Genomic DNA, 10,638 nt, shown 5'->3' with positions numbered 1-10,638 from the left:
CCTCGCGGGTGCCTGTGGGCACCCACAGACCCACCAGCTGCAGCTCTGCCCCTGGATTGACGTGGATATTCATCACTCCATTCCCCTTTTTTTGCAAACAAAGGCTCCGGGGCTGGCTGTGTCTGTCACACACGATAAGTGGCCTGTTTTCCTCCCCGATCCCAACACAGCACGACTCCAGCAGTAGGCGGAAGCCGCGAGACAGCCAAGCTCACATCTGCTGGGGCCAGTTCTCCAGCACCGGGAGGGAGGCAGAGAAGAGAAACCAGCGCTGAGCAGAGGGTGACATCCCCACCTACTCAGCAGCTACAAGGGGAAGCACCTCTTTTGTGGAAGTTACTAAAGTATTGGGCAATTTTTTGCTTCATGCCCTTGAGCAAAAAGCAGCCCAGGAGAGCGAGGCTGGGCACAAGGCAGAGGGGAAGGTGTTGACAGCTCCGGAAAGGAGACAGGGTTTCAAAGACAGAGGATGTGATGCTGTAAGGAATGGGGACAGAGCAAGAGCAGGGAGAAACGAGATAAAAGCTCTGGTAAAAGCCCCAGGTCTTGCATGCAAACACGCCACGGCCAGGCTGACCCTATGGTGTGAGCTGAGCCCTGTCACAGCGGGGCAGCTCCTCTGCTGCGGCTGGATGTGTGTGTCCCACCCGGAGTGGGACAGGGGCAACGAGACACTTTAAACACCACGAAGTCACTTGCAGAACGAGAAATTAATGAGCATTAAAAAGACCCACAACAGTAGGAAAACAGTCAAACCCCAAAGGCTACTCACCCTCCGCGATCTCTTGGGCGAAGGGATTTGGTTGAGACTCACAAGGCAAGGAAGATGCCGGCTTCCTGGTTCTTATCTAGCCGTGTCCTCCCATGCCCTCTCACAGCCCAGATCATCCTCCCGTGGCCACCCCACACCGTGGCCACCCCTCCCCTCTGCCCAGCCCAGGAGCTCCCGGCTGTTCACTGAGCCTTCAAACCCAACACCCCAGCGCAAGCACACAACGCAACAGCGTGTTGCAACACCACGTATTGTGACATGGATGTTCAAAACCTAAATAAGCCGCTCTTCCAGACTGGCCCTCTGCAAATCCTTCCTAATCCAATCTGGTTTACGGCATTAAGTTGGACCCTCCCATACTGAACGCTCCTATTTGCCCAGCGGTTGGGAAAATCCTCCCGTTTCCTTATTCCTGGTTGAGCCTCTGATGCAGAGATCACCAGAGCTTCCTTATTCTCACTTAGGGAATTATCTGAGGATGAGGCTCTGTCTGTGCTCCCATTTTCACACCCTGCTGGCACATCACCCCTCCGGGCATGGGAAACCATCTCCCCTGCTCCGACTGTAACCGAGCCGAACGCAGCCGAACGCAGCCAGGCGCTGCCGAGCAGCTTCTCCTTTTCCAGCTGTTTATGGGGTTTAAAACAATTTTTCCCCACCTTAGCCAGGCGCAGCAGAAGAGCTGGAGGGGATGAGCCCTGCGCTGACCTCCAGCTTGCTGTGGTAAATCACAGCTGGGATCCAGGTTATGACACAAGCCCCAAAACGCAGTAAATCGGTGCATTATTCACGCAGAGCAGAAGATGCCAGAGCACACGGGCTCAGTCTGAGCGATGCTCTTGCCCTCCCTGGGGCCACCCCACAGCTGGATCCCACATCAGGGGGACATGACTGCACTGCCAGCTGCCACTTACCTCCCCGCTGAGCAAAGCCAAGCTTGCCACAGGCTGTCAAAGACACGCACCTCCTTGACGCTGACTTCTTTAGGGAGGAAAAAGCCTCCCCGTGTCTCCCTGGGGTCCTCTCGTTTAGCAAACATCTGCCACAGCACGTGCGTTAGAAGAGCTCAGGGAGGGAGGCAGGCGTCAGCAAGTTAGGACGAAGGTGTTATAATTACCCTCAGCCTCCCTGTAATCTGCAGAGCGCCGAAAAGTTATGCCACGGAAAGAAAAGGAAAGCAGCCGGACATATTTATAACGCCTTCTCGGGGAGACGCAGATGGCCAGGCTGACACGAGCTCCAGCAACAGGAGCGGGGCTCCTCTCCCTGTGATTTCCCAGCAAATACGCCTGAATTGCGTTTGGCTCCATCAAACACTGAGTACAGAAATAGCCGGGCCCCGCGCGGGCGTTGTGTACGTACACACCATTGCTGGCTGCACGACCTGGGGGAAGAGCTCCTGCTATTTAAATAATTCCCCCGAGCGCTGCTCTTCATCCTCTCCCTTGCAGCGCTCAGGGAGCGCTGGCAGCGGTGGGGCTGGGAGTAAAGAAGGTGGTTTTGATCCCTCTAGCCCATGCGAGGCAGCGGGGATGAGCGAGGAGTAACTGCAGGGCTGCCGGGAGTGCAAAGGTTGCGTCGGGGAGCGACAGCTCAGCTTTCTGCTCTCGCGGTGTCACGGGGCTTGGGGTGGCGGCGGGGACCTCGCCAGCATCGTGGGGTGGCTCCCAAAGCAGCAGAAAGGGCCTCGGCGTGGCAGGATACGCCTTTGCTTGTGCAAACTCCACGTTTCCAAGAGAAAAAAAAACGGTGTGGGCAGCCCGGCACTGCAGCTTGACGCCGGGCAAAACCCCAGAGTGCCTCCCCAAAACGTGCTGCCCGCTGACGCCTGCAGCGCTTGGCCAGCACAGCCCCCGTGTTTCACGTCCCCTCTCCCTTTTCTGGCTCAGTTGCCAGAAAGTGCGACAAGCCACGGTCAAGTATCACCCCCCAACCGTGCCACCTCGCCCAGGCAGAGAGTGGTCCTGCCTCCCGCCCCACGCATGGGAGAGAGGAACCCCTGGCACGGTCCCTGTTGGGCCATGAGCAGCTCCGGGCGAGCACAGGGGATGCTCAGGAGGTGCTGGCGGCCGCAGCACCACAGGGAAGGTCACCAGCGAGATGGTGCAGATGACTCAAGCCCAGCAAGGCAGATGCTAAGGGCATGACACGCTGGCAGAAAAATGCTATTTTTCTGCTTGTATTTCCAAATCCTAACAAAGACAGAGATTCCCAAGCAGGCCACCCCACCCATCCTCTCCCAAGGTTTGACCTCCCTGCTCTCGCCCTCATCTCTCCCAAGAGTCGGCTGATTTAACACCACCAGCATCCTCTGCGATCCTCACCCTGCAGCCCGGAGCATCGGGCATTGCCATCGACCTTCCCGATCGGCAGCAAGTGAGCAGGGACAGGGAGGATGAAAAACCCGTTGCATTTCCAAGCAGGAAATTACTCCATCCCCAGGGAGCCCTGTCCCTAATTGTTTTGCATTCAGAGCTTCCAAATTCATGAGTATGATAACCAAGAAGAGGAGAAAAGCAATTAAATTCACTCCAGGTGCCATGAAAGGTAGATTTGCCTCACAGTTCTGCAGCCCTCTGAGATGTGGCGTGCTTCTTCCGATGGGATGGGGTGGGATGGGGTGGGATGGGATGGGATGGGGTCAGATGGGATGGGGTGGGATGGGATGGGATGGGATGGAATGGAATGGGATGGGATGGGATGGGATGGGATGGGATGCCGGGCAGCCAGCCAACCAGTGCCAGTCACCCCCAGATGATTATTTCTCAACATGTACCAAATCTACGCAAACCAAACTCATTTTGCAAGCGCCCACCAAAACTGCTTTCCTGGCAAAACCTGTCACACTCTCTTGAAGCGCTTTGTGCAATATAATTTCCTTTCCAGTTACAACAGCCAGCAGTGACTCTCGGCTCTCTGTTTGTGTAAAGCTCTATCACATGCCAGATAACAGCCCATCAAGGAATTTATAAATATAGTCTTTTGAGGCAGTAATTGTCACTCCAGCCATCTGTTAAAATGGAGAGCTCGGCAGCGGCGTGGCGGAGGTAAAAATACGGGGGAAAGCATCGCAGCGGTGCTGTGGGGGAGCCTCCAAGGGGAAGCCATGGTTTGAGATCTCATGGGAACTGCTCTTTGATCATCGCCCGTTGGTCTTAGGGCTCATCCTGCTCACCATCCCAAATAACACCCCATTTCCAAGCTACATCAAATTTGCCGACTTTTGCCATTCCATACCTTCTTCTTTCCATGTGGGGTGAAGGCCAGCACCCAAATTTTTCTCCCAACGGATTCCAGTGGCTTTACCAGGTGGGATCAGCCGTGCTGCAGGCGGGCACCCACACCCCAGGAGCCCTGAGGGGCTGCCCTGGCCCCAGCGCACTCCCCGGGGGCCCCCAACAGCACCAATTTACTTTTTACCTTCAACTGGTGGGCGCTGGCTCCCCGGGGCGGCTCCTTCTTCGTCGGCAGAAGGTGATGCCCTGTGTGCCCCAGCGAGCTCGGTCCTGGGGCAGACACAGCCTGGCATTACAGAGACAGTTTTATAAGCATTTACCAGTGCATGATGATTAATTAAAGCTACAACTATCAAAATAAAAGATAACCAAGGCGAGCTGGTGACACGCTTGGTGTTTTTCCTTCTCCCCGGGTGCCACCCCACTGCCTGTGTGCCCCAAAAGCCGCGACGTGAGCTCTGGAAGGGGCTGCGTGCTGAAATGTGTCCCCGGGAGGGACTGGAAAGACCTGTTGCTGCTCACGCTGCCGGAGTGACGAGGCCCCGTGCCGGGAGGAGAGGTGTGGCGGAGGCCAGCGCAGGCCGGTGTCACCGCCTCCCGTGCCGCCATCGACACCCCTGCGCCGGGAAAAGGGTCGGAGCAAGGTTATCCGCCGGCGGCGGAGGCGGCTGGATGCATCCCACAGCCCAGAGCGTGAGCCCGAAGCCGTGCAACCCCCTGCCAAGGGATTACACCCATTTCAGCCCATCTTTGCCTGGGTCTGCAGGTCCCTGACCCGTGGCCAGAACCCCCAGATGCTCATGGAATAACCCCCTATCTCAAATCCAGAGTCAATGGGATGCTCCGAGGCAGCTGGTCCGGTGCTCGAGTCCCCATCTCCTGCTGCTCTGCCTGTGGCACAAAGCGCCTGCAAACCGGTTCAGCCAGAGTTTTTTTTAAAAAAAAAAAAAAAGGAAAAAAGCAAAAAAAGGAAGCTTTATTTCTCCCTGACATTTAATAACCTTTATTGTTCTCTGAGCAGCGGTTTCCCATCCCAAGAGCCGGCAGCACGGCTGATCTTCCTCCAGGCTGGAAAGGCTTTAAAGCCCGGTGGCCGCCCCATCTCCCCACCCTCCACCAACAGTGAGAAACCCCAAAAGGTTCAAAAGGCACAAACCAGAAGGAAACACCACGGGAAGCAGCAGCCCTGGATGCTGGGGCCAGGCTGGCTCCGGAGCTCGCTGTAAACCCTGCCACCTCCTGCAGCTCCCGCCTTCACCCCGCAGCATTTCCAGCGTTGCTCTGGTTATTTTTCAACACTGAGCTGGTACAAAAGGTGCCGGGGCCACAGAGCATCCAACCCGTTGGATGTGGCGGTTACTAGGCGAGGGGGAGAGCTGCTGACAACTCGCAGGAGGCAAACGGAGAAATTAATAGTGCCGCAATTCCCACTGCCTCCATCATTAGGGAAAGAAAATGCGTTCGAGCATCCTCACTCGAATGCACAATGTAATTTGTTTCAAGTTTAATATCATCCTCCTTCCCAGAGATGGGCTGAAGCTGGGAAAACTCTCTGGTTTGATCAGCCGTGCTCCAGGGCAGATGCAAGGCAGAGGAGGGGGATTTGCAGAGATTTGTATAAAGGGAAAAAAATAATAAAAAAAATCATCTAAACCCACACGGTGTTGGTGCTGCAAGGGGCCATCGCCCACTAAAATGTTACAGGCATTATCACCCGGGGCTGCTTGCTAATAAACTAGCTAATTAGCTCAACATTTAACTTCAGTCTTTTATGGAGGGTGTCAGTAAGGTTTTCTCCCACCCACCAAACTCCGCGCCACTAAACTGCTCTCCTGCACGAGACAGTGGCGTCACCTCCCCGAAAGCATGAGACTTGGGGCAGGAGAAGGACGGGAGAAACCCAGTTTTATCGGGGATTTAATCCCCTCCTGGAGCCCTGGGTTTTGCACCAGGAGGTTGGGATTTTCCCCGGCGTGGCTCGCGGTGTTTCCTCCTCGGGGCCTCTTGTTTGTGCAGGCGGCTGCAAACGTTTCCTCCTCCCGGTGCCACGCAATGGTCACGGTCACCCCTCGACGTGGCTCTGGGGGGAGCAACCCGGCCGGGCAACGACACCCACAACTCCCCAAAGCCACCAACCACCATTGATTACGGCATCAGCTCTACCTAGCTCGTCCCCCCAAAAAGCTGCAGAGCTCCCCGCCCTGCACCTTCTGCTTCTGGCTTTTAACCCAAGAGCGCGGCCGGGCCGTCAGCCGTGTCACGCTGGGTAATTCAGGTCAGGTCTCCAGGCACTGCTGGAATAGAGAAATAATAAAAATACAGACCTGGTGGTCCCAACGGCAGCAAAATCGCTGAGCTTTTTCTCCGGGGCTGGAACAAGGAAGAGATAAAACACGCTTGCTCCGGAGCACAGGCAAACAATTGCTTATCACCGCGTTAGCAGCCTCAAGGCTATTGCACGGCTTCTGGAGAAGTATTATTACTCTCCGCTTATGGTAAATTTTCTATTTTTGGCCCCTTCATCACACCGAGCTGCTGCCTTCGCCCACACTGGGCTGGGAAACCAGCCAGCCTCATAGCCCCAAGGGATCCCTGCGAAGCCCGTTTCCTTCACGGCTGCCAAACTCACCAGCAAATGGCTAAATTTTGAGTAAAATGGAGATATATTTGTTAAAGCTGCAGATTTCTTGCACTTCATCTGGGTTTAATTTCTTTTTTTTTTTTTTCGTTTGGGTTTTTTCCCCTTGAAATGACTTATTTCCTGGAAGAGTTCCCCGGCAGAGACCCAACACTTCAACCTGCAGCAGGCACTGGGCGGCATTGCCACCGACAGCCCAAATTTTCAGAGTTAGATCAGGGTGGGTGAAATGTCAGAGGGCATCGGCCGGGGGGCTGCTGCTGCTGTGCTGCTGGGGAGGCCGTGCCAGGAGAGCGAGCACCAGTTTGGGGATGTTTTGATGCTGGGGAGGGTCCAGCCAGGGCTACCAGAGGGTTTGGGGCTGGTTTTCGCATCCCAGGGGATGTTTGAGTGGCTCGGGGTGGGAGGAGATACTCAAAGGGCAGCTGCGAAAGGGCGGAGACAGATTTTGTGCTGGACTTTGCAATGACACTTTGGGGGGGTTCAGGGTGGAAAATGGGGGATTCTCTGTCCTCAGGGGGACTTGTACCAGCAGTAGCGTGGCCAGCAGGGACAGGGAAGGGATCTGAGCCCTGGGCTCGGCACTGGGGAGGCCGCCCCTCGATGGGGGGGCTCAGTTCTGGGCCCCTCACCCCAAAAAGGCCATTGAATGACTCGAGCGTGGCCAGAGAAGGGCAACGGAGCTGGGGCAGGGTCTGGAGCACAGGTCTGCTGGGGAGCGGCTGGGGGAACTGGGGGGGTTCAGTCTGGAGAAGAGGAGGCTGAGGGGAGACCTCCTGGCCCTCTGCAACTCCCTGCCAGGAGGGGGCAGAGAGGGGGGATGAGTCTCTGGAGCCAAGGCCCCAGCGCCAGGCCCCGAGGGAATGGCCTCAAGCTGCCCAGGGCAGGGTCAGGCTGGCTCTGAGGAAGGATTTCTGTGCAGAAGGGGCTGTTGGGCGTTGGAATGGGCTGCCCAGGGCAGGGGGGAGTCCCCGGGATCCCTGGGGGGGTTGAAGAGTCGGGCTGAGCCAGCGCTGAGGGATGTGGTGGGCTTGGGAATGGTCAGGGGGAGGGTCATGGCTGGGCTGGAGGAGCTGCAGGGGCTTTTCCAACCCAGATGATTCTGGGATTCTGTGAAAAAGCCGCAGCTGATCTGCCCCAGTGTTGGCGACAGCCCTGCATGGTGGGTGAGAGACCGCCAGCTCCTTCTGCCAACACATCTGTGACACTGTCCTCCCTGCACCACGTTTCCCTTGGCCAGAGAGAACAGTTATATTCATTTTCTCTCTCCACTGGTTCCACTTCCCAGATCTCACCACCGAGCCCCGGTCGCCGAGCTGCCACCACGCCACCGCAACACCCCAATCCAACACTAAACACATCGAAAAAGAACATTTTTGATAATTACGTTCTGTAGAACTGTGGGATCTGTAATTGAGGGTGAAATTATGTCCAGGGTGCATTTCAGGACTGAAAATAGCATGATAAATTAGCTCAGCTTTTTCCTGGTTGACTCAGCTAATCCTTCAGACACCGGCAGACAGATTTGATTGTATCATCTCTCCTTGGGCTCAGTAAATACCAAGGCCAAGTCGTGGCTGCTGCAGCAGATACTCACAGAGCTCTGCCTGCAATATATAATCTGCCCTTATTTCTGAATGCACCGCGGCTCGGCAGCGGAGCTGAACAGAGGTCGCTCACGCTCCTGTTTTGATTTATGAATATGGATTTTGTTGGTTAAGCCATTAGGAGCAGTGATGAAGCAATTCAGCGTACATCCTGAACGGCAGCTTGCCTCATTTGAAGCCCACTCCGCAGAACATTCTCCGTGCCTTCCCCCTGCAACACCGTTCAAGCAGGGAAGATTATATTAAGGCTTTGTCTGTAATGCTGTAATTCCACCTTGCCTCCCCGAGCCCTCTTGTACGTGAAACAACCCAGCTGCAGGCAAGGAAACGGTTGCAAAAGGAGATTGCGGAGGACTCGCACCCATGTGCAGCGGGAGAAGCTGATATCCCACCCGAGAGGCTTACAGAAAATATTTAAATCTGCTGAGACCCTGCGCTGGCTGTTTGGTGCTGCCTCAACGCCTCCATCCACCCCGGGGATGCCTCTGGGTTGGGGTAGCTGGGCTGGGGGTGACCCATCCCTCTGCCCCGTGGGCAGCGCTCCCCTGGGAGCAGCATTTTACACCCCACCTGGGGACAAAGCACCCCAGAGGAGGATTACCATCACAGGCCACGGCTCGCCGAGCGGCCGAGCATCGCTCCCCGGCGAAGCCCAAACCGGTCAGATCCCTCTTCCAAGGTTGTATTCCCCAGTTCCCGGGTCAGCACGTCCCAGCGCCAATCCCTGGGGCTTTGTACCAGCACGGGGTAAGAAACAGGCTGTGCCCGGGAGGCCTCGCTCTGCAATTAGAGAAAACAAAGAGCGAGAGGGGAATTGTCCGTCGAGCGCGGAGAGGGCCAGGGTACAGCCTGGCTCCCAGCTGCCTGCCGGCTCTAAGCCGTATTTTTCCCCATCGCTGCCGTTATCTGCTTGTTTTGGAGAGGAGAAGGCTCCCCCCTGGCTGGTGATCGCCTCCAGCTGCCCCCGTGTCAGGCACTGCGTGGTAGAGGGCCAATTTGGCACCTTCTCCCTAACGAACCAGCGCAAGCCAAGACGTCACAGATAAAACAAATGCGTTATCCGTGCGGGAGCCTTTGGGAAGGGTCCCAGCGAGGGCAGGTTTCCCCTTCAGAGCAAGCAAGATGCTCAGGAAAGAGCACAAATAATATCCGAGATCCCTCCCTTCCAGAGTGGCAGAAAATGAAATTTCCACATTATTTATTCGAGCGAGACACAGAACTCCTAACGGGAGCGGATCAGCCAGCCAGGGCATCGCCTGCCAGCCGTCCCCTCCTCGTTTGTTTTTAATTAGCAGCAACGTGCAGGGGGCTGAGCCAGGCAGCGCTGATACGGTGACGGGTAACGGAGCTGGGCTGCTCCAGCCGGGGGTACGGGACAGCGGGCAGGTGGCTGCAAATCACCCCCCGGATATTCTGGGAGCAAGGGTGGGATAAACATGCTGGAGCAGGTAACAAGGTCACTGCCGAAAGGACACTCGTGTCTCGGGAGTCGTGGTAATGAGGATCAAGGGACACGGGGGCAAATGAGACCCTGTGGGAAGAGCGGGGACAGCACGCACCAGGGTGAGCTGCAAGACCTGCCCAGGCCTAATTTGTGACTAATAGTGACTAATTTGGGTTCCTGGGGGTGAGGTGAGGGATGAGAAGGTGAGAAAAAGCCTCAGGGAGAAGCCAGCCATGGAGAAAAAAACACTGTGAGGGGAGGTGAGACACCAGGGCTGAAAGGAAGAGAGGGAGGGGGGTGGATTTACCTCTAAATTTAAAGCAGTTGCATCCTCGCTGACTCAGGGGAAGCACAAAATGTTCACCATGGCCGGGCTGGGCTTGGGTTGGCTCCCAGGGACTGGAGCGAGGCCGAAATAGCAACTGGGAACCAGTTTGCTTGGCTCCAGGTGGAGAAGGGTGGTGGGACAGCACGTCGGTGGGTGGGTGGGAAAGACACCCCCACTCTGGGTGACCCCAGAGCAGGGGAGGAACAACGTCACCCCCCCAGCCTGGCCCGCAGGACAGCGAGGAGGGAAGGAAACGCGTCAGGGCGGCTCCTGAGCTGCTCAGGGAATAATTCAGGAGCTGGTGGCCGGTGGCCAGTGGCCACAGCTCCCACCGCCCTCCCTGCCCTTGCCAGCAGTGTTTTGTTCCCCCCCCCCGGAGAGGTCAGCGCTTCGCCACCCAGCTCAGCCACTTGGTTTTTTGTGGTTTTTTTTTTTTGAGGGGGGGAAGAAATAACCGTCCCCACAACGCCCTGGGCCTGGCTCCCTCCAGCTGTGGCTACTGGCCAAACCCCACGGGTGCCCCGGTTCCCCCCCCACCACGCACACCGCGGCTCGGCCAGGGGGAGGGCACACGAGGCTGCCTGCCAGCGGGCCACCGTGGACACGGCGGGGT

At 56.6% G+C, this 10,638-nt stretch overlaps 1 long non-coding RNA gene across 1 annotated transcript in view; it reads right to left on the bottom strand.

Annotated features, from left to right (window-relative positions):
* LOC113484648 overlaps positions 1-1,051 on the bottom strand; it is a 3,600-nt gene extending 2,549 nt beyond the window's left edge. The window contains exon 1 of the long non-coding RNA XR_003399253.1: positions 773-1,051. This is a non-coding gene — a long non-coding RNA (uncharacterized LOC113484648). The remainder of the gene's footprint in view (positions 1-772) is intronic.
* Positions 1,052-10,638: the final 9,587 nt, after the last annotated feature.

The sequence above is a fragment of the Athene cunicularia genome, assembly GCF_003259725.1.
Source record: "Athene cunicularia isolate RWA chromosome 11 unlocalized genomic scaffold, athCun1 chr11_part2, whole genome shotgun sequence".
In the NCBI taxonomy this organism is placed as follows: domain Eukaryota; kingdom Metazoa; phylum Chordata; class Aves; order Strigiformes; family Strigidae; genus Athene; species Athene cunicularia.
Note: the sequence above shows the minus strand (reverse complement) of the source record. Positions and strands in the feature narration are given on the sequence as shown.